Consider the following 23,819-nt stretch of genomic DNA (forward strand, 5'->3'; position numbering starts at 1 on the left):
AGTTGTGATGCTCAATAAACCTTCTGTAAAACCTCTGGACGACTTCGAACCTTCTTCCAAAGCCTCTACTGCTTTACAGGTAACAAAACATACTTCCTCTATAACTTCTTCCATAGAATCCCTACAGTGAAGAAGGAGGCCATTTGGCCCATCAGGTCTGCACCCAGCCTCTGAAAGAGCATCCTACCTTAGCCCACACCCCGCCCCATCCCCGTAACCCCACAAAACATGCATATCTTTGGACACCAAAGGGCAATTCAGCATGGTCAATCCACCTAACCTGCACGTCTTTGGACTGTGGGTGGAAACTGGAGCACCCAGAGGAAAACCATGCAAACACAGGGAGAACATGCAAACTCCACACAGTTACCCAAGGCTGGAATCGAACCCAGGTCCCTGGCACTGTGAGGTTGCAGTGCTAACCACTGTGCCAGCTTCTTTTGCCAAGAGAAAATGAGCATTTTTTAAAACTGCTTACTAATGGTATTTACAGTTCTAAAATGAAATGAAATGAAAAAATGAAATGAAATGAAAAATGAAAATCGCTTATTGTCACGAGTAGGCTTCAAATGAAGTTACTGTGAAAAGCCCCTAGTCGCCATATTCCGGCGCCTGTTTGGGGAGGCTGTTACGGGAATCGAACTGTGCTGCTGGCCTGCTTGGTCTGCTTTCAAAGCCAGCGATTTAGCCCTTTGCTAAACAGCCCCTGTCAGGAGGTTAATAGACAGGAGTTTGGTTTCAACTTTAGTGACAGTCCATTATAACAGTGTTAACCGACTGATAATGCATTGCGTGAAACATTAAAAACACTCGTCCAAAGCAGCTACATCAAGTGATATAAAATGCCCTCCTGTTGGATTGCCGGTAAGCAATTCTGATAAAGCTAAATACTGAAACTCTAGTGCCACTGTATAAATGGAGGTTATTCGGAATCATTCCAGGCCTGAGAATTGCAATCTTTTTACTGTTCACAAACAAGCAGAAAAACTGACTTTTTGAATTCACGCCTAATTCTCGCAATGTTTTGTATAGGTCTTATAATAGTAAAAGGTTCCAGTCAAAGACCTTCTTCTCATTTCTTTAAATACATTAAAAAAATTAAAACATGTGCATCAACAGCCAACAAAAAAATTATAAACAGTTTTTAAAAATTTAATTTTTGAAGGGCTTCCTTTACAAATGGAGTGTTCAAAAATAGCCAGAGAGAATACAATGCTGCTAATTGTACTCAGAAATATTCAAAGTAGAAGGCTTTTATAGGCATATTTCTGCCTTCAAGACTCAAGCAGTTTCTTGGAACAAAAAAGCACTTGATTCATCTGGCGTTTCACAATGTATTACAGAAAAAAAATCCTGGTGAGCAGCCAGTTCCCTATAGGGTAATTTTTCCATCCAGATGCAAGTGCCATTGAAGGACTCGTCAGCTAAACTAATTACAATCTCGCATTTGCTGATGCCTGCTCACTCCAACATTCAACATTGTCCATTAATCATTGATACAAGGAAAATGAATGTAGCCAAAAGCAATGAGCGCTGGTAGGCTGCACAGCCATAAAACTTGAAATGACTGTAATAATTTAACTTGATTCTAGAAATATTTTCAGTTAGCAATAAACAGTTGAAAACGCAGGCGCACAATTACCCTTTCAAAACTAGAACACTTCTCTCCTCCCACCGTCCCCACCCTCAACCCCACAAATCCTTTCCTGTAAATGCTTGTGCCACCGCTGGCCACTTGGTTAATGTGGAAAAAGTCAATACTTTTATTGAACCAAATTGTAAGGTTTAATTTAAATTACACCGCAATTGTTTGCAACTTTTAAATAGGAAAACAAACACCAGATCCTATTATTGGCATGGTAATTATTAATCTAATTAACAAATAATTGCCATGACAAAGTACATTTTCTCAAGCTTTAGTTCATCCTCACAGACAATTGCAGGAAAATACATTTCTTTGACTGTGGAGGACCCTGCTCTCTTCCTCCTCCCTCTTATTCCAGGAATAATGCAGTCAGTAAAACTCCAACAGATCTAATTACACCCTTTGTGATAGCAACCAGCCAAAACAAAATTAGCATTGCTCAAGCAACAATATTAGCTGCTGTGAAATCACTTGTTGAAATATCTTAGGATATTAACCTTCTATTCAGGATGTCAGTAATGCACAATAGTTAAGAAATATGTTACAGAATGTTTAAATTTCTCCTTTGTGTGAATTAGCCATAGTTATTGTGGAACGCGTTGGAAGAAATAGATTTTTCTGCTTGTGGAGATAAGATTAATTGTTTTGTGATATTATTTATGACATCAAATGCACGTGTCAGAAAGTTTTTGTTTCAAACAAAGATCATCTAATAATCGTGGCAGTGTAGAACTAACTTTCCTTCTGAGCTTTGAGCTTTGTTTTGAAGAAAAATGCAGGACCTTGTACGAACAGAATGGCTTGTGTGTCTTGCATCCTATACACCGTAGGATAATTTAGTCAAGTACTTGGTGGGTAAATGGAATAATTTCTAATTATACAGGAGTAAGGAGTCTCGAGAGTGATTAGGCCAGCTAAGTGAGGTAATAGGCTATCCCCATCAAATACCTCACGTACGCGACTTCCTGTTCAATTACCAACTTGTCTGCACTGCCATCTGCAAAAACTAATACATATCTTGTTCTGCCAGTTTCTGCTTTTACAGTTTTGTTAGCTGGCTGCAGCTGCTGTAGAAGAAAGCTCCAATTGTCTTTGTTTTCCCCTTGTGCAAACTCATTTTTCTCCCTGACACAAACATCATTTTAAGGTAAAGTATTGCCTTTACTGGGGTTCAGAGCAAAGGAAAGGCATTCTGTTCAGCCTGACCCTGCTGTCTTTTCCCTCCACGTTACTGCATGCCCAGCATGCACAGAACAGTATTGTGGTGTCTGCTACAGTCTAGCTTATAGCAGGCATTGATGCCGGGCTCACCAATTTCAGATACAGGGTGTTGAGTAGGCTCGTCAACTCTCCAAATGGTCTTAACAGGAGTTCTAATATGGTCTAATTTAAATACATTTTCCCCAGAAGAAAATATCAAGACATACTGAATTGAGTACTGCAAAACATCTGGCTACAATAATGGATATCAACTCCCAGCCATCGAGTCCTTTCACCTGGGAATGGTTTGTGAATGATTCACTCCCTTAATTTTCCCCCCTAAAGCACATATCTTTGCTTTTCACATTACAGCATGGTATGTTGAAATGTCAATCCAATATATTTTAAGATATGAACAGGCATCGGACATCATGTCAAATGTCAGATGTTCAGACTCCAGGTGCTTTTGTGTCCAGACGTACTTACATTAGTTTTTACTTTAACTTTTTTTATTCTCCTTTTTCACATTTTCTCCCAAATTTACATCCAATAAACAATAATCAGTTACAAATGCAATGTCAATCCCCATATCAATAACAACGATCCCATCTTATCACCGAACCCCCAACATTAATCCGCATGATAACATAAATAAATGATAAAGAGGAATCAGGAATCACCCATAGTCACCATCGATCAATAAGGCAAAGGCAACAAATCTGCCTCCGTACCAGTTTCCAACCACGACTGGTCCGACACCCCGAATAAGGCCTCCAGAGGGCTCGGGTCCAGTTTCACGTGCACCACTTTAGAGATTACCCTAAAAACCTCCTTCCAGTTATCCTTCAGCTTTGGACAGGGCCAAAACATATGAACGTGATTTGCAGGGCCCCTCCGCAACATTCACACACATCTTCTACCCCTTCAAAAAGCCGGCTCATCCTCGCCCTTGTAAGGTGTGCTCTATACACCATCTTCGTCTGTATCAGCCGCAGCCTCGCACACGAGGTGGAGGTGTTAGTTTTTACTTTAATTATACAAAATTATTGTACACCGCAATTTCATACGTTATAGAAACATTTTTTGAATCATGCAAATGTTATATTAAGGAACCACTTGTGACATTTTTGATTGATTATGATGCAATGCAACAATATTTTCATTCAATTTAAATTTCTCAAGCATATAGGTGCTCTTGATGTGTTTCAGTTTTCTGAAGTTTGCTAATGGGAGTGGTGACAGTAAGATTAAAACAAATAAAATTGTTCCTTTCATAGAGAGGGCAGCACTTGCAAGGAGAGGTAACAAAAATATCTGCCTCTGTTTCTGTTGCTGACTTATATTCATGGACCCAGGAAAAGTTCCTACTGCCTCCACATGGGAAATGGAATTGAAGGTGGGTGTTTGTATGGGACATTATATAGACAGGTATCTCCTTCGCAAAATCCTGGATAATTAAAAACTTTCACAAACATATTGCATTACCTTGTTCTTCAACCTGTTAAACGTGTTGTGATACAGATTCTAACAATATTCCTTTCAATTCCTTTGCCCTCTATTTCAAAACTTACTTTACTCCAGTGTATTCTAAATATAAATGGTTTCTTTTTTCACTTGAGGCAAGACATATAGTTTCTCGAGAATAGAACTGTATAGACAGGACAGAGCCAGGCTCAGACTAACTTTTTCACTTGCTGTTCCCTGCAATGTACCCATTCTAACATGGACCATCACATGCATGCTCTCAATCATTCTCTTCAACAGTATCAACTCAATGGGTATCATAACTAGCGTGTTCCTTGGTCCTGCATTATCCTTTGTTCATTCAATGCTTTAACAAGTATTTAGACATACTGAGTGGGATTCTCCATCCTGTCACACTAGGATTCTCCTTATCTCCAGCCGACCAATGGGGTTTCTCATTGGAGGCAGCCCCATGCCTTCGGGACATTCCCGGGCTGCCGATGCAATGGAGATTCCCGACAGCGGAGAATCCAGCCCACTGTATTTGGATTTAATAAGTTGTTGCATCAAACGTTATTGCAAAAAATAAATTGAAAATTGGCTGGCTGACAGAAAACAGTATTCATAAATAGGTCTTTCCCTGATTGGCAGAACGTGATGAGTCCACCCCTGCTGGGGGTAGAGCTAGGGCCTCAAATTTTAAAAATTTATATCAATGACTTGGATGAGGGGAGTGAAGGCAAGGCAAGGTAAATTTGCAGATGACATAAAAAGAGACATGAAAGTATGCTGTGAAGAAGACTTATGGAGTTGCAGATGAATATAAGCAGGTTGAGTGAGTGGGCAAAAATCTAGCCGATAGAACATAATGTGGGAAAATGTAAACTTGTTCACTTTGACAAGAAGAATAAAAAAGCCGAATATTACTTGAATGGAGAACGACTAGGTGCAGAGGGATTTAGATGTTCTCATGCATGAGTCACAAAAAGCTAGTATATTGGAGCAAGCTAGTATATAGTATGAAATGCTATTCTTTATTAAGAGAGGAATTTAACATAAAATTAAGGATTTTATGTTTCAGTTATACAGGGCATTGGCGAGACCATGGGCAGGATTCTTCGGAAAACAACGGGGTGGGCAACTCCAACGCAAATGTGTGCCGTGAACCACTCCGGCGTCAGGCCGCCCCGATGGTGCAGATTCCTCCGCACCTTCAGGGGCTAGGCCAGCGCTGGAGTGGTTTGCGCCGCACTGGCCGGCACGGTGGGGGCTTGGCGCCATGCCAGCCAGCGTCGAAGGGCCTCCACCAGCCGGCGCGAGCTGGTGCATGCATGGCAGCGCCAGCGTATGCTGGCATCATGCCAGCGCATATGCAGGGAGGGGGGGGTTCATCTCCGCGCCGGCCATCGTGGACCATTACACCAGCCGGTGCGGAGGAAGAGTGCCTCCACGGCACAGGCCTGCCCGCAGATCAGTGGGCCCAGATCGCGGACCAGGCCACTGACCCCCCTGAGGCCGCCTGCGGTGCCAGGTCTCGCTGGTAAATACCTGTTGTAACATATGCCGACGGGATCCGCCGAAAACGGGCGGCCTCTTGGCCCATCACGGGCCGAAGAATTTGGCAGCTGGCGGGGGCGGGATTCACGCCCCCCCCCCCCCTCCCCCCCCAGTGATTCTCCGACCTGGTGGGGGGGTCGGAGAATCCCGCCCCACATCTCAAGCACTGTGTACAGTTTTGGACACCTAATTTAAGCATAGTTTGAAGTGCACTGGAGGTGGTTCAGAGGAGGTTTACTAGATTGATGCCGGGAATGAGCGAGCTATATCATGAGGATGGGATGGAAAGGGTGGGTTTCTTCCTCTCCTTTCATAACAACCAGATATTTAATTGACTATTGAATGCCAGACAATCCATATTCTCTCTTCTTCTCTTTATTCTAACCATCTCCTTTCTAATTTCACCTTTTGCCATATTTTCAATGTTTTCGCATTATTTTCTTTTTGATCTTTAACAATCTGTCCTCCAGTCAGGCGAGTTTCATCTCCACCTTAATGAATTCCACATTCAATGTAACATTAAGCTCTTTTGTCATATTCACCTTCATTCTTTTATGTTTCTGGTTGGTTGTGCTCTCGGTCTACCTCTTCATTGAGAACTGCCTCCACTTCAGTTCTCCAACTCTCTTTCTGCATTCGCTCTAACTTACCTTGTTTTATTGGCCTACATTTATTGGCTATCCCCCATTGTTCTCCAGAAGGTGTAGATGAGCCGTTTAAACCTAGTATCATCAAACTTACTGACAAAAAGGGCACTTGTTATATGTCGAAGAACTCGTGCCTGGCTGTGGGGGATTGCCTACTCTCTGATAACATCTACTCCTTCCCATTAGACCATGGCCTTACCACCAAATTCTGAATCCCTAGTTATCAGACTGTTCCCAATCTTATTTATTTCAGTGATCCTCCCCACATTGTCCACACTGCTGTATGAGGAGTTCCAGCAGAGGCAGACTGTAGCACAGACTGAAGAGCGCTTTGCCCTGCAACTTGGCTTTGCTGTAACTGACCGAGTGGGTACTAAAAGATTGAAATTTTATTCCCCAGAGCTGGCGTCCTTTACATTGAACGCAGAAAAAAAAAAGAACTGCCTAGTCCAAAACTGGACAGGTAGCAATTCCAGAAGGAGCCATATATTCTGTGATACCTTCGGAGAGGAAGGCAATGCAAAAAGAGAAACGGTCAGAAGCAAAGCACTTATTTATAACCAGAAAGATGGAAGATCGGTTAATGAAATCATGCTGGAGGAAGGGGACAGGAGTTTTATGCACTATTCTTAAATACGCTCAGTTACCAGATTTCACAGCCAATGATACAGTCCTGGTTTTAAAGTGTAAAGACAGTGACAGACAGATGAATAGATAGCACATGGACCGAAGAGATCGTTTCCAGCACTAACAATATTTACGTAAAGAACATCTGTAATTACTGTGGCCACATTTCCATATCTTGAACACTAACTTCATCTCGGGGGCAGTGGGGGGACCTGAAAGAAAGCCTTTAAATGAATAAAAAGTGATTTACCATTGAATGTCATTATGGATTCAATTTCAACTTACAGGGAACCGGTTGCCCTGAATGCTCTGTGACAAATTCAATAACTAGTCTGCTTCCAATTACAGATTCCCAGTTCAAGCGCTGAAGGAAGTCCCTTGCTGATTGAAGATTGACATGCTAAAATGATCCTACCATACAGATACAAAACTATTTACAAAACAATTTCATTAGCCTGAGCCACTGACCTCTCCTAATTAGTTGAGTTCCACACCATTAAACACTTGCACATAGCATTTATGCATTTGGTTTAAAGTTGCATATTCATGGGGCTTTTAATTTAAAAATACAAGGAAGTATTTTTTTTTTATAAATCGGGTTTTAAATTCTCAATTACTTCTGAATGTTTGCCCTCTTCTTTTAAAACCATTGCTCAAAAAGGGACGTCCTTCGGAAATTGTAAATCAAATCATTCTTGCTGCTGAACTCCTGTTTTTAAACAAAACTTCAAATGCGCTGTTGAATTTTGAAGCTTTTGGGTGTGAAGGTTTTATACTGCGAATACATCGGGTATGCATATATAGTCCTGTGCATTTTGGACGATTAATGCTACAGCAAAGCTACTGTACATTAAAGGGGTGCATGCAATTTAATTAGCTGTGGAATATAATCTGCAAAGTCTATGAAATAGCTCCCACCATCCTGAAATAGCACAAAATGCATTTGGATATCGAAATGTCATGTGCATGACTTTGGAGAGAAGGTGTTTTCTCTGCCCGACTCCGCAGGCGGTGCCCCAGTGGTCGCCAGCACCCCGCCCAAAATATATCTTTCACTCAGGTCCCTTGGAGTTGGCACTGCTGTAGGCCCAGTAGTGGCAACCGCTCCTGGTGGCATGGCTGGGATAAGAGAGATACCAGCCATTTGACTGGCCAGCAACTCTCTGAGGGGAGAAAGTTCTTCCCAGATGGGGAAGGAAATCTCACCCTAAACCAATTAAAGCCACATCCGAGCATTGGATCCCTGCTGGGTGAGTCTCTGGAGCAGGGCTGAGCTTGCTCCTCACTTTTGTTTTGGGGGGGGGGGGGGGGGGAGGGGGGGGGAAGACAGAGAGAAGAGAGGTACAAGGATCCTGGTGCCCCGTTAAAATTGGCTCACTGTAACTTGCTCCGATCCTCTGGGAGTCTTACCAGACAACCACTGCCAGCATCATGGTGGTGCAATATTGACTTCTGCTTGGACGGTGAACTGTCAGTTGGTTTAATTTCAATTCATAACATTTTCATATTTATTGGAAAAAAGAATGCCTTACTTTAATTATTAGCTGATTTTCTGAGCTATTGTTCATGAAAATTCAGATGATTATACGGTTTTAAAATGAATGAAACATTGCACCACACAGTACATAATGCTGCTTTGGTATTGGAGGGAAGTTCTGATAAAGGCAAAGACTAATTGCTGTTAAGTACATGTAACAACTTTCACAAGACTGACAGGGACACCTCAATTGATCTCCCCATATGGCACGTGGAATACAAACTCCCACCCCGCAATGGGCAGAGGCCCACCCAGCTGGGGCTCGTAGAATTGCCATTTGAAACAGGGCAATGGGAAGCAAGAAACCTGGCCCAGAGGTAGGATTGGAATCAAATATAGATGCACTAACCAGAATTCTTTGGAAATCGACACTGAGTCAATGGGCGAGAAGTGGGGAATGTCGCATGCCTGCTCAAAAAAGGGGAAGGGATGAGCATGTAACCACAGAACAGCTGGCCTTGGTTCCACTAATGTCCTTTAGAGAAGGAAATCTTCCATCCTTACCTGGTCTGGCCTACATGTGACCCCAGATCCACAGCAATGTGGTTGACTCTTAAAAGCCATCTGAAGTGGCCAAGCAATCCACTCAGTTGTAGCTGAAAAGTCAACAAAAAAAGAAAGAAACCGGACGGACTGCCCGGCATCGACCCAGGCACTGGAAATGACAACAGCAAATCCAGCCCTGTTGACCCCGCAAAGTCCTCCTTAATGATATTGGAGAGCTTGTGCCCAAATAGGGAGAGATGACTCACAGACTAGTGAACAGCCTGACATAGTCATACTCACGGACTCGTACCTTATAGATAACGCCCCAGACACCACTATCACCATTTCTGGGTATGTCCTGTCTCACCGTCAGGACAGACCAGCACAGTTGGCGGCAGAGTGATATATAGTGGGGAGGGAGTTGCCCTGGGAGTCTTCAACATCAACTCTGTACCCCATGACATCTCACGGCTTCAGGTTAAACATGGGGAAGGTAACCTCCTGCTAATTAGCATGTACTGTCCATTCTCAGCTGAAGAATCAATGCTCCTTCATATCGAACACCACTTGGAGGAAGAACTGAGAGTGGCAAGGGCACAGAATGTACTCTTGTGTAGGGGACTTCAATGTCCAGCACCAAGAACGGCTCGGGAGCACCACTGACCAAACTGGCCGAATCTGAAAGGACATAACTGCTAGACTGGATCTGCGACAGGTGGTGAGCCAGCCAACAAGACATGCTAGACCTCATCCTCACCAATTTGCCTGTTGCAGATGCAAGTCCATGACAGTATTGGTAGGAGTGACCACTACACAATCCTTGTGGAGTCGAAGTCGCTTCACAGCCTTCACATTGAGGACATAATTCACCGTGCAAAATGGGATAGATACAGAAGAAATCCAACAACTCGAGACTGGACATCCAAGAGGCACTGTGAGCCATCAGCAGCAGCAAAATTGTACTCGGTCACAATCTGTAACCTCATGGCCCATCACATGCCCCACTCTACCATTACCATCAAGCCTGGGATCAAGCCTGGTTGAATGAAGATTGCAGGAGAACATGCCATGAGCAGCACCAGGCATACCGAAAAATGAGGTGTCAACATGGTGAAGCTACAACATGCCAAACAACATAAGCAGCAAGTGACAGACAGAACTAAGCATCCCACAACCAATGGATCAGATCTAAGCTCTTCGGTCCTGCCACATTCTGCCGTGAATGGTGGTGGACAATTAAACAACTCACTGGAGCAGGAGGCTCCACAAATATCCCCATCCTCAATGATGGAGGAGCCCAGCACATCCGAGCAAAGACAGGGCTGAAACATTCGCAATTATCATCAACCAGAAGTGCCAAGTAGATGTTTCATCTTGGACTCCTACAGAGGTCCCCAGCATCACAGATACCAGTCTTCAGCCAATTCAATTTCATCCCACATGATATCAAGAAATGGCTGAAGGCATTGGCTACTGCAAAGGCTGTGGGTCCTGACAATATTCCAGCAATAGTACTGAAGACTTGTGTTCCAGAACTTGCTGGGCTCCTAGGCAAGCTGTTCCAGTACAGCTACAGTACTGGCATCTACCAGGCAATGTGGAAAATTGCCCAGACACGTCCAGTACTCAAAAAGCAGGACAAATCCAACTTGACCAATTATCAGCCTACTCTCAATCACCAGTGAAGTGATGGAAGGATTCATGAACAGTGCTATCAAGCAGCACTTCCTTAGCAATAACCTGTCACTGACACTCAGTTTGGGTTCCACAAAGGTTACTCAGCTGCTGACCTCATTACAGCCTTAGTTGGGCAGCACGGTGGCCTAGTGGTTAGCACAACCGCCTCACGGCGCTGAGGTCCCAGGTTCGAATCCCGGCTCTGGGTCACTGTCTGTGTGGAGTTTGCACATTCTCCCTGTGTCTGCGTGGGTTTCGCCCCCACAACCCAAAAATGTGCAGAGTTGGATTGGCCACGCTAAATTGCCCCTTAATTGGAAAAAATAATTGGGTAATCTAAATTTATAAAACAAAAATAAAAAAAAATTAAAAAAAAAAAAAACAATTACAGCCTTAGTTCACGCATGGCCAAAAGAGCTGAACTCCAGAGTTATTGAGTTAGAGGGTGAGATCCACTGGTTGGTGTCATACCTAGCACAAAGGAAGATGGATGAGGTTGTTGGAGGTCAGTCATCTCAGTCCTATGATACGTGAGGGAGATATTAGGAACTTGGGTCCAGAAATGAGACCCCAATGTAGCAGGCAATTTAGGGGTTAAACCGACTGAGGAAAAATACTGCTAGCACCGAGTCAGAGGTACACACCCACACCTGGCTGAGTAGCATTTTCCCATCAGACTTAAACCCGTTGGTGGGAATACACATTATCCTTTGGGACATTCTAGTCTGACCAGCTGTTAGCCCATTACAGAGTCTGATGACCTCTTTGTCCATAAATGGCAGGTGAGTTGCATATCTAGAACATGGCTCTGTTCTTTTGTATAAATAGGAGTAGGTAACCAAACAGCTACAATAACGATGATAGGTTCAAGTCTGGAAACCCTTTGCACAGAGGAAGGAGACTCATCCAGAGTGGGAATTGGAACTTGGTGCAGTGAGGTAATTTGGTGCAGAGTGGGAGAAGGTGATTTTTCCCTACTGTTTTGCTCTCTTTCGTCTGGCCAGTAACTGGTAACCTGCAAGGAGAGAACCAGAGAGCAATCTGGGAAGGCAAGTGATTTTTATTTTATTTTTATTACCTTTTCAAATTGTGTGTGTGTGGGGGGGGGGGGGGGGGGGGGGGGAGACTGTAAGTGACATCATAGTAAAGCTGTGACCTGATTGGCTGGTTGGGAATCTGTTAAATTAAAAAAAAATATTGCTGGAAAAAATCTAATTGATTAACTTGAGAGTGAAGTAACTAAACCCGAGGGCAGAGATCGGTATTTAGCATTTAATTTTACAGTAAAATCATCTAGCTTCAGGGCCATTTAGTTAATTGTAACTCAATCTACCAATAATTCAAGTGTTCATTTTAAATTAATTAACTAGTGCTTAAATGTCACTCAGCAGGGTTAAGTGTTCCAGCTGTGAGATGTGGCAGATCTGTGACGCTGCCAGCATTCCGGTCGACTACATCTGCAGCAAGTGTAACCAATGGCAGCTCCGCATAGACCGCGTGGCTCAGTTGGAGCAGCAATTGGATGCACTTAGGAGCATGCAGATGGTGGAAAGCGTCATAGATAGGAGTTACAGAAATGTGGTCACACCCAAGGTGCTGGCAGAGAGATGGGTGACCACCAGAAGGGGCAGGCAGTCAGTGCAGGAATCACCTGTGGCTGTCCCCCTCTTGAACAGGTATACCCCTTTGGATACTGATGGGGGGAATAGCTTATCAGGAGAAAACAGCAGCAGCCAGAGCAGTGGCACCACGGCTGGCTCGGATGTTCATCAGGGAGGGTCAAAGCGTGGAAGAGCAATAATCATAGAGGACTCTATAGTCTGAGGCACAGATAGGCGCTTCTGTGGACGTGAAAGAGACTCCAGGATGGTATGTTTCCTCCCTGGTGCCAGGGTCAAGGATGTCTCCGAACGGGTAGGAGGCATCATGTAAGGGGGGGGAAACAGGCAGAGGTTGTTGTACATATTGATACTAATGACATAGGCAGGAAGGGGAAGGAGGTCCTGCAGCAGGAGTTCAGGGAGTTTAGCAGAAAGTTAAAAGACAGGATCTCTAGGGTTGTAATCTCGGGATTACTTCCTGTGCCACGTGCCAGTGAGGCTAGAAATAGGAAGATAGAGCAGCTAAACACGTGGCTAAACAGCTGGTGTAGGAGGGAGGGTTTCCATTATCTGGACCACTTCTGGGGCAGGTGTGACCTGTATAAGAAGGATGGTTTGCATCTAAACTGGAGAGGCATAAATATCCTGGCTGCGAGGTTTCCTAGTGTTACACGGGAGTGTTTAAACTAGCATGGCAGGGGGGTGGATACCGGAGCAATAGGTCAGAAGGTGAAAAAATTGAGGTAGAACTAGGGAATAGGGCCAGTATGGCTCCGAGGAAGAGCAGACAGGGAGATGTTGCTGAAAACAGCAGGCCTAGTGGCCTGAAGTGCATATGTTTTAATGCAAGAAGTATAACAGGTAAGGCAGATGAGCTTAGGGCTTGGATTAGTACTTGGAAATACAATGTTGTTGCCATTACAGAGAGCTGGTTGAGAGAAGGGCAGGATTGGCAGATAAACATTCCAGGATTTAGATGCTTCAGGTGGGATAGAGGGGGATGTATTAGGGGTGGAGGAGTTGCGCTACTGGTTAGGGAGAATATCACAGCTGCACTGCGGGAAGACAGCTCAGAGGGCAGCGAGGTTATATCGGTAGAGATCAGGAATAAGAAGGGCAGTCATAATGTTGGGGGTTTACTACAGGCCACCTAACAGCCAGCAGAAGATAGAGGAGCGGATAGGTAGACAGATTTGGAAAGGAGTAAAAGCAACAGGGTTGTTGTGATGGGAGACTTTAACTTCCCCAACATTGACTGGGACTCACTTAGTGCTAGGGGCTTGGAGGGGGCAAAGTTTGTCAGGAGCATCCAGGAGGGCTTCTTAAAACAATATGTAGATAGTCCAATGAGGGAAGGGGATGTACTGGACCTGGTATTGGGAATGCGCCTGGCCAGGTGGTAGTTGTTTCAGTAGGGGAGCATTTAGGGAACAGTGACCACAATTCAGTAAGTTTTAAAGTGCTGGTGGACAAGGATAAGAGTGGTCCTAGGATGAATGTGCTAAATTGTGGGCCTAATTATAACAATATTAGGCAGGAACTGAAGAACCTAGATTGGGGGAGGATGTTTGAGGGTAAATTAACATCTGACATGTGGGAGGCTTTCAAATGTCAGTTGAAAGGAATTCAGGACCGACATGGTCCTGGATAGGATAAATACGGCAAATTTCAGGAACCTTGGATAACGAGAGATATTGTAGGCCTCGTCAAAAAGAAAAAGTAGGCATTTGTCAGGGCTAGAAAGCGGAGAACAGACGAAGCCTGTGTGGAATATAAGGAAAGTAGGAAGGAACTTAAGCAAGGAGTCAGGAGGTCTAAAAGGGGTCACGAAAAATCATTGGTAAATAGGATTAAGGAAAATTCCAAGGCTTTATACACGTACGTACATAAAAAGCAAGAGGGTAGCCAGGGAAAGGTTGGGCCCACTGAAGGACAGGCGAAGGAATCAATGTGTGGAGCCAGAGGAAATGGGCGAGGTACTAAATGATTACTTGGCATCAGTATTTACAAAAGAGAAGGAATTGGTGGATGTTCAGTCTGGAGAAGGGTCTGTAGATAGCCTGAGTCACATTGAAATTCAAAAAGACGAGGTGTTGGGCATCTTGAAAAATATTAAGGGATATATGTCCACAGGGCCTGATGGGATCTACCCCAGAATACTGAAGGAAGCTCGAGAGGAAATTGCTGAGGCCTTGACAGAAATCTTTGGATCCTCACTGTCTTCAGGTGATGTCCCGGAGGACTGGAGAATAGCCAATGTTGTTCCTTTGTTTAGGAAGGGTAGCAAGGATAATCCAGGGAACTACAGGCCAGTGAGCCTTACGCAGTGGTAGGGAAATTACTGGAGAGAATTCTTCGAGACATGATCTACTCCCATTTGGAAGCAAATGGATGTATTATCGAGAGACAGCGCGGTTTTGTGAAGGGGAGATTGTGTCTCACTAACTTGATAGAGTTTTTCGAAGAGGTCACAAAGATGATTGATGCAGGTAGGACAGTGGATGTTGTCGATATGGACTTCAGTAAGGCCTTGTAACAATAGAAATACATGTATTTGGAAGGAGTGGGGGGAGACGAGGAGATCAGGATTTTCTTTCAGGTTTTGGCCATTTAGTTACTGCTCATTGTGATTAGAATTTGATTCGAGTTTATTTTGATGATGTTCTTGTTCGAGCTATTGCAATATACTGACTTGTACAATAGATGTTCTCACAAAGAAGACACACTTGCTGCTGTAATTATATCTTTGAAGTAATTCTAACGTTATCTAAAGAAAACCTTTACATTGAAGAAGAAAAAACTATTTAACATATGACTTAAGTATAACAGAAGTTGTAAATGAAAATATCAATTATTTTAAACTTTCTGTTTAAAGACTTTCTGTCCACCACCATTCACGGCAGAATGTGGCAGGACCGCAGAGCTTAGATCTGATCCATTGGTTGTGGGATGCTTAGTTCTGTCTGTCACTTGCTGCTTATGTTGTTTGGCATGCAAGTAGCCCAGTGTTGTAGCTTCACCATGTTGACACCTCATTTTTAGGTATGCCTGATGAAACCCACGCAGACACGGGGAGAATATGCAAACTCCACACGGACAGTGACCCAGAGCCGGGATCGAACCTGGGACCTCAGCGCCGTGAGGCAGCTGTGCTAACCACTAGGCCACCGTGCTGCCCTACAACAAACATATCTTCCAATGAGGATGAAGTATTCTATAAAATCGCTAAATTAATCATGGCTAACTAAGGAAATTAATAAAAATATTAAATTGAAAGAAAAAACATACAATGTGGCAAAGAGCAGTGGTAAGTCAGAGAATTGAGAAAGTAAACAAAAAACAATAAAAGTCTAAAAAGCAATAAAGAGGGAGAAGATAAACAATGAGGGTAAACTCGCAAGGAATATAAAAACAGACAGTAGGAGCTTCTTTGAATATATAAAAAGGAAGTGAGAGGCCAAAGTGAACAAAGGCCCCTTAGAGAATGACACAGAAACTATGGGAAATGTCACGGGAAATGACAGAGGAGTTAAATACATCCTTTAGAACATAGAACATAGAATATTACAGCGCAGTATGGGCCCTTCGGCCCTCGATGTTTCGCCGACCTGTGAAACCATCTGAAGCCTATCTGACCTACACTATTCCATTTTCATCCATATGTCTATCCAGTGACCACTTAAATGCCCTTAAATTTGGCGAGTCTACTACTGTTGCAGGCAGGGAGTTCCACACCCCTACTACTCTCTGAGTAAAGAAACTGCCTCTGACATCTGTCCTATATCTACTACCCCTCAATTTAAAGCTATGTCCCCTCGTGTTGGTCATCACCATCCGAGGAAAAAGACTCTCACTGTCCACCCTATCTAATCCTCAGACTATCTTATATGTCTCTATTAAGTCACCTCTCAGCCGTCTCCTCTCTAACGAAAACAATCTCGAGTCCCTGAGCCTTTCCTCATAAGACCTTCCCTCCATACCAGGCAACATCCTAGTAAATCTCCTCTGAACTCTTTCCAAAGCTTCCACATCCTTCCTATAATGTGGTGACCAGAACTGCACGCAGCACTCCAGGTGCGGCCGCACCAGAGTTTTGTACAGCTGCAGCATGACCTTATGGCTCCGAAACTCAATCCCCCTACTGATAAAGGCTAGCACACCATATGCCTTCTTAACAGCCCTATTAACCTGGGTGGCAACTTTCAGGGATTTATATACCTGGATGCCGAGATCTCTCTGTTCATCTACACTACCAAGAATCTTGCCATTAGCCCAGTATTCTGCATTCCTGTTACTCCTTCCAAAGTGAACCACCTCACACTTTTCCGCATTAAACTCCATCTGCCACCTCTCAGCCCAGCTCTGCAGCTTATCTATGTCCCTCTGTAACCTATAACATCCTTCAGCAATAACAACAACTCCACCGATCTTCGTGTCATCTGCAAATTTACTAACCCATCCTTCTACACCCTCTTCCAGGTCATTTATAAAAATGACAAACAGCAGTGGCCCCAAAACAGATCCTTGCGGTACACCACTAGTAATATAACTCCAGGATGAACATTTTGCATCAACCACCACCCTCTATCTTCTTTCAGCTAGCCAATTACTGATCCAAACCACTAAATCACCTTCAATCCCATACTTCCGTATTTTCTGCAATAGCCTACCATGGGGAACCTTATCAACTGCCTTACTGAAATCCATATACACCACATCAACCGCTTTACCCTCATCCATCTGTTTAGTCACCTTCTCAAAAAACTCAATAAGGTTTGTGAGGCATGACCTTATGGCAGACTGGTACAAAAGCTGAAGTCACACGGTATCAGGGGTGAGCTGGCATGATGGATACAGAACTGGCTAGGTCATAGAAGGCAGAAAGTAGCAATGGAAGGGTGCTTTTCTGATTGGAGGGTTGTGACTAGTGGTGTTCCGCAGGGATCAGTGCTGGGACCTTTGCTGTTCATAGTATATATAAATGATTTAGAGGAAATGTAACTGGTCTGAGTGTAAGTTTGCAGACGACACAAAGGTTGGTGGAATTGCAGATAGCAATGAGGACTTTCAGCGCACACAGCAGGATTTAGATCATTTGGAGACTTGGGAGGAGAGCTGGCAGATGGAGTTTAATTCAGACAAATGTGAGGTAATGCATTTTGGAAGGTCTAATGCAGATAGGTAATATACAGTATTGAAAGTCATAAAGAGATCTAGGTGTATAGGTCCACAGGTCACTGAAAGGGGCAACACAGGTGGAGAAGGTTGTCAAGAAGGCATACGGCATGCTTGCCTTCATTGGCCAGGGCATTGAGTAAAAAAATTGGCAAGCCATGTTGCAGCTGTATAGAACCTTAGTTAGGCCACACTTGGAAGTAGAGTGTTCAATTCTGGTCGCCACACTACCAGAAGAATGTGGAGGCTTTAGAGAGGATGCAGAAGAGATTTACCAGAATGTTGCCTGGTATGGAGGGCATTAACTATGAGGAGAGGTTGAATAAACTCGGTTTGTTCTCTCTGGAACGACGGAGGTTGAGGGGCAATCTGATAGAGGTCTACAATATTATGAGGGGCATAGACAGAGTGATAGTCAGAGGCTTTTTCCCAGGGTAGAGGGGTCAATTACTCGGGGGCATAGGTTTAAGGTGTGAGGGGCAAGGTTTAGAGATGTACGAGGCAAGTTTCTTTACACAGAGGGTAGTGGGTGCATGGAACGCGCTGCCGGAGGAGGTGGTGGAAGCAGGGATGACAGAGACGTTTAAGGGATATGTTGACAAATACATGACTAAAATGGGAATAGAGGAATACGGACCCCGGAAGTGCAGAAGATTTTAGTTTAGACGGGTAGCATGGTCAGCACAGGCTTGGAGGGCCGTAGGGCCTGCTCCTGTGCTGTAGTTTTCATTGTTCTTTCTAACCCCAAAGAACGTTTGTTATGGGGCTGGGCAGAGCTTAGAGAGAGAGGAAAATAATCCTGTTTTGAACAGGTCGAGGGAGAAGACTTTGGAAATCAACTGAGAAAGGCTATGAAATTTGCCACCGAGGCAGGCTTTGGGGAAAGGATTCTGAACGAATGTTCCAAACAGAAGAAAAATTGCTTCGGAAATACAAGTATTGCCTTTGTCTACCTGTGTAAGTGGCATGAGGGCTGCATATTTTGTTCAAGTATTGTTTATGGAAAGTAGTGTGTTAAGGTTAAACAACTACGTGTAACCTATTACTGTTGGAGTTGAAATTTTAAAGTATAAATATTATTTTCTTTTCTTTTGTTTTAGTAAAGTTTTTAATAAAATAACCAAGCTCTAGTTCTTATATTACTCCTGGAACAAATATTTTTTACGCACCATCTCAAAGACTAAGTTATGGTCTGGTTCAGTCTCTTAGCCACTATCGAGAGCTGATCAGGCACCCCGAACACCCGGGACATCGCTGAAGGAGTTCCTCAGGACAGTGTCCTTGGCCCAACCATCTTCAGCTGCTTCATCAATGATCTTCTTCCAAAATGAAGTCAGATGTAGGGAAGTTCACTGATGATTGCCCAATGTTCAACACCAATCGCGACTTCTCAGACAATGGACCAGTCCACGTGTAAATGCAGCAAGACCTGGACTACATTCAGGATAGGGATGACTGGTAACAACATTTGCAACAGAGAGGTATGAGGCAATGACCATCTCCAATAATAGAGAATCAAACCATTGCCCTTGACATTCAATGGCATTACCATCACTGAATCCATGACTATCAATAGCCTGAGGGTTACCATTGCCCAGAAATTGAACTGGGTTAGCCATATAAATCCTGTGACTACAAGAGCAGATCAGAGGCTAGGAATCCTGAGTAATCATCTCCTGACTCCCAAAAGCCTGTCACCACCTACAAGGTCAAATCAAGAGTTTGATAGAATACTCTACCCTTGCCTGGATGAGTGCAGCTCCAACACCACTGAAGAAGCTGGACACCATCCAGGACAAAGCAACCTGCTTGATTGGCACCCCTTCCACAAACATTCACTCTCTCCACCAAGTATAAACAGTAGCAGCAGTGTGTACCATCTACAAGTTGCACTGCAGGAACTCACCAAGGCTTCTTAGGCAGCACCTTTCAAATCCAGAACCACTACCATCCAGAATGAAGGGCAGCGGATACATTGGAACAACACCACTTGAAAGCTCCTCTCCAAGACACTCACCATCCTGTCTTGGAAATATATCATCCTTCCTTCACCGTCACTAGGTCAAATTCCTGGAACTCCCTCCTGTGGTAGTCACCACTGATGTACATATTGTATATAGAGGATGTCGGTGTAGGTGTTTTGTGGTAAGGCCCTGTACGACAGGTACGGGGGTAGTTCCCTGCCTGCTATCTCCGCCCAGTAGGCGGAGTATAAATATGTGTGCTCCCAGTACAGCAGCCACTTTGCCAGCTGCTTTTGGAGGCCACACATCTTAGTGTAATAAAGCTTCGATTGCATCCAACTCTCGTCTTTGTGTAAATGATTGTGCATCACCTCCCTAATAGGACAGTGCGTGTACGAACGCCACATGGACTGCAGCGGTTCAAGGCGGCAGCTCACCACCATCTCCTCATGGGCAATTAGGGACAAGCAACAATGCTGGTCGAGCCAGCCAAGCCCACATCCATAAAAATAAATTCCGACTATAATAAGGGATTTTAAAAATCAATATTTATATATTTTTTTCACTTTTCTTTGTACATAAATCCCATTACACATCTTTAACATTTAAAAATCCTTTCTTCAACTTGAAAACAATTAACTAATTAACTAACTCCTTCCCATTTTAGTTGCTGACTGAGGTTAATTCCTTAAAGTGTGATATTATCGGAAGCCATCTGTTATAAAACTCCTAATCGTTCTCTCTTCAACTAAATTTAACCTTCTCTGGGCCCTAGTCTCCCAGCCATATTGAGACACAGGGTGGAGAAACTGATGTCCAACCCAATAGGATCCTCCTCCTTGTCTCCAGCAAAGCAAAGGCTAAGACCCTGCCCCTGTCTGGAATTCTGGCAAGTCTGACACCCCAAATATGGCTCCCAGGGGGCTGAGTTCTGGGTCCAAAAGTAACACTGCCAACATAGTGCTAAATAAGGTGTCCCAGAATTTCCCAAGCATGACCAAAACATTTGTACACGAATGGCTGGCCCCCTCACGCATCTGTCACAAAGTCCTCAATCCCTTCACACATGCAACTCATTCTCAACCTCACCAAATGTGTTCTGTGAACTACCTTCAATTGTATTAGTGCCAACCTCGCGCATGACCTTGATGCATTTATCCTCCATTAAGTTTCATACAAAAACCCTTCTCTCAACATTTCTCCTAATTCCTCCTCTCATTTGGCCTTAACCCTACCCAGAGATTCTGATAAGAGTTATCAGCAAAATTTTAAAAACGTCCAGTCTAACCAGAAACAGTCAACATGGACTTATGAAGAACTGTTGATATTCGCCTAGTTTGATCAAATTCTTTCTGGGAATTCCCAAGTATATCATCAAAAGGAACACAGTAAATGTGACTTGGGTTTGATAAAGTGCAGCAAAGAGACTTATTGCTACTTTAAGAACTTCAGCAACAAATTGACAAACGATTGCTCAAGGATAAAATGCAGAAATTCAGATTTTAAAAAATATTCTCTGAACAACAGGTATAACGGATTGATGTTAGAACTTGTTGTTCTTCAGATATTTAAAGTAATTCGGATTTGGGATAGAACAATACAAAAATTTGATGAAACTACAAGCTGGGAGGACGAATGTGCAAGAATGATCAAACTAGGCGAATATCAACAGTTCTTCATAAGATTGCAGTATATTGAGAGATTGTGAAGTGGGCAGACATGTGGTAAATACAGTTCAGTATACTTGGAGGTTAAATGGAATGGTAAAACTCAAAGCAGTGTTGAAAGAGAGATTCAAGAATACAAATACAGTCATCTATAAATGCAGGAATACAAGTGGAAGATGCCAATAAACTAGGCTTATATCAGGCTGGCTATAAAAAGGTATTGGGTGTTATATTACACTTTGTGGTAATATGACATCACTCTTTGCCTTGTCATCCAGAATGGGCTAATGAGTTGATAATAAAAAAACAACCTATCTTTAAATTGAAGCAAAACAAATTTATTGAATAACGATTAAATTAAAGTGTTCGCACACTCTACAGATCCATAACTACTAATAAGAAAGATTGAGTTTGTTGAACAGTAATCTATAATCTAGAATTAACTAATGATGGCCTCGTGCTACTTCTCTCTAATCTAAACTACTCCTTGAGATGTGATCAATACTTCTACTCTGCTAACACTACCTAAGATTTCCTAAGGTCTGATATTTATACTGGGAACTGGTGGTGTCCTCTAGTATTTGAATTATGCGGAGATGTAATAATTAACCCTTCACTGGCATGCCTATATACATATTACATTGGGCACTCAAATCAGGTTCTGGTATTAAATTACAGAGATTAATAGAGAGCCTTGTGCAATTTTGGATCATAATATAAAGGACATCCAAGCCATAGAAAAGGTGCAGTGCCCAATTCGGGTTGGAAAAATTAGAAACATGGGAAGACACTTGAAATAAGAAATTAAGGCTGTGTTCATTACATCAGAGGTTGTTGACGGCAGGGATATAATAGACACGTTTAAAATTCTGAAAGTGAAGAAATTAAATACTGAAAGATCAATTGTATGATATTTTGAGATCAAAATATTTAAGGGTTCTAGGAAAAGGAGAGACTGCACTTATGAGCTCTGCTCACCAGAACTCCTCAGTGCAGGAATTTTTAAATGATGCCCCGAACTCTCGACACCCCGAAGTAACCGCCGAAACCCCTCCAAAGCCCTAACTCGCCTATGACAGGGTCCTCTGCATGCAGTGGGGTGGGGTGGGGGGGGGGCTGAGGACCCTGTCATAGGCGAGTTAGGGCTTTGGAGGGGTTCGGCGCCCCCCCCCCCCTCCCACCCCACCCCACTGCATGCACACAGGGCATCACCGGGGCCGATACGTGGTGTGGGGAAAATACCAGCTTGGCACCTCAGCACTGCCAGTCTGGCACCCTGCAGTTCCCCTGCTAATTGTCATGCCACCTGGGCACCTTGGTAGTGCCAGGCTAGTACCCAGGTGGCAGTGCCAAAGTGCCAGGCTGGTCATGCCAAGCTGCCAGGCTAGTACCAGCTGTGCCAGAATGTCACCCTGCCCAGAGGGCAAGTACCTGGGGGCCTCTGATCTCCTGGGGGACCTCTACAAGTGACGTTCCATCTGGTCCTAGTTTGTGAAGATCAGCACTGAAAGGCACTCGCCTGAGATTGCCAAAGCTAGTGAGACTAGCTGTCTCACTCGAATATACAGATTTGCTAAATAGTGATCCTGCCCACAATGGCGAGATTCACCTGGTGACGGCTTGTGAGATTGTGTTAGATCTCACGAAGCATGGCGAGCCGGAATGATCGCGGAAGAGATATCTCCCAGCATCTACCGGTCACTCTGGTAGATGGTGTCCAGAACATTAGAGGAAATAGTTGCAGTATGAAGTGAAGACGAACACAACAGATTGCATGGTGAGCTAAATAGTCTCTTTGTGATGCAATATGTGGAGAACTCTATGACAAAACTATAGATTTTTAATGCAACAAATTAGGTTTTAATCCAACCTTTCTCACATTGCTTTCAGGTGAATGAGATTATGACCCGGAACTTCCTTCCACTTGCACCTGCTCTGCTACTGAAAATCCACCAGACATGCAAAGTTATGCTGGTGGCGCGGTACTAACCCTGAGCAAACGTCAGACCCTTGCCAAATTAATACATTTCATGTTAACTGGAAAATGTGGAGACGCTACAGATAGCCAGGAATTTGCAGCTGCAATTCCCTCAACACGTCTTTGTGGGGTAATGGAAACATTATTCTTTCATCAGTTGAAACAAAAGACACTTTTTTTTTTTCCTTGCTGAGATTTATAATTTTATTTGATAGTTTGTCAGTGGGAAAACTATATTACAGCAACTCAAAGGACAATAGTGAAGAATTCTGTTCTTTTAAAGTGTGTGGGCATAGGTGTGGACACGGACGGATCATGGCCCGAGGCACCAGAGTTATTGCAAATGAGCCACCCAAAACATATTCAACAATCAATTTAAATAGACCTCGTCAACATTAAATACATTGACATTCAGGGGAGCTTGCATCCTTTGCACAAATGTTGGATCAGAAACAAAGGGCGCGAGGAGTGAACAAAATTACTATCTACTTCCAACCTTTGTTTTGCAAATGGCAAGTGCAGAATTAAAAAGGCAAGGAAAAATGATTTAGTGCAGGTTAAAGGGGAACGATGAAAATCGCTTATTGTCATGAG

The 23,819-nt window shown here is 43.6% G+C and overlaps 1 protein-coding gene across 8 annotated transcripts in view; it reads right to left on the reverse strand.

Annotated features, from left to right (window-relative positions):
• Positions 1-23,819, reverse strand: part of trps1 (trichorhinophalangeal syndrome I) — a 258,868-nt gene that overhangs the window by 33,902 nt on the left and 201,147 nt on the right. The gene's annotated exons all lie outside the window — the stretch shown is intronic.

The sequence above is a fragment of the Scyliorhinus canicula genome, chromosome 10 (assembly GCF_902713615.1).
Source record: "Scyliorhinus canicula chromosome 10, sScyCan1.1, whole genome shotgun sequence".
Classification (NCBI taxonomy): Eukaryota; Metazoa; Chordata; class Chondrichthyes; order Carcharhiniformes; family Scyliorhinidae; genus Scyliorhinus; species Scyliorhinus canicula.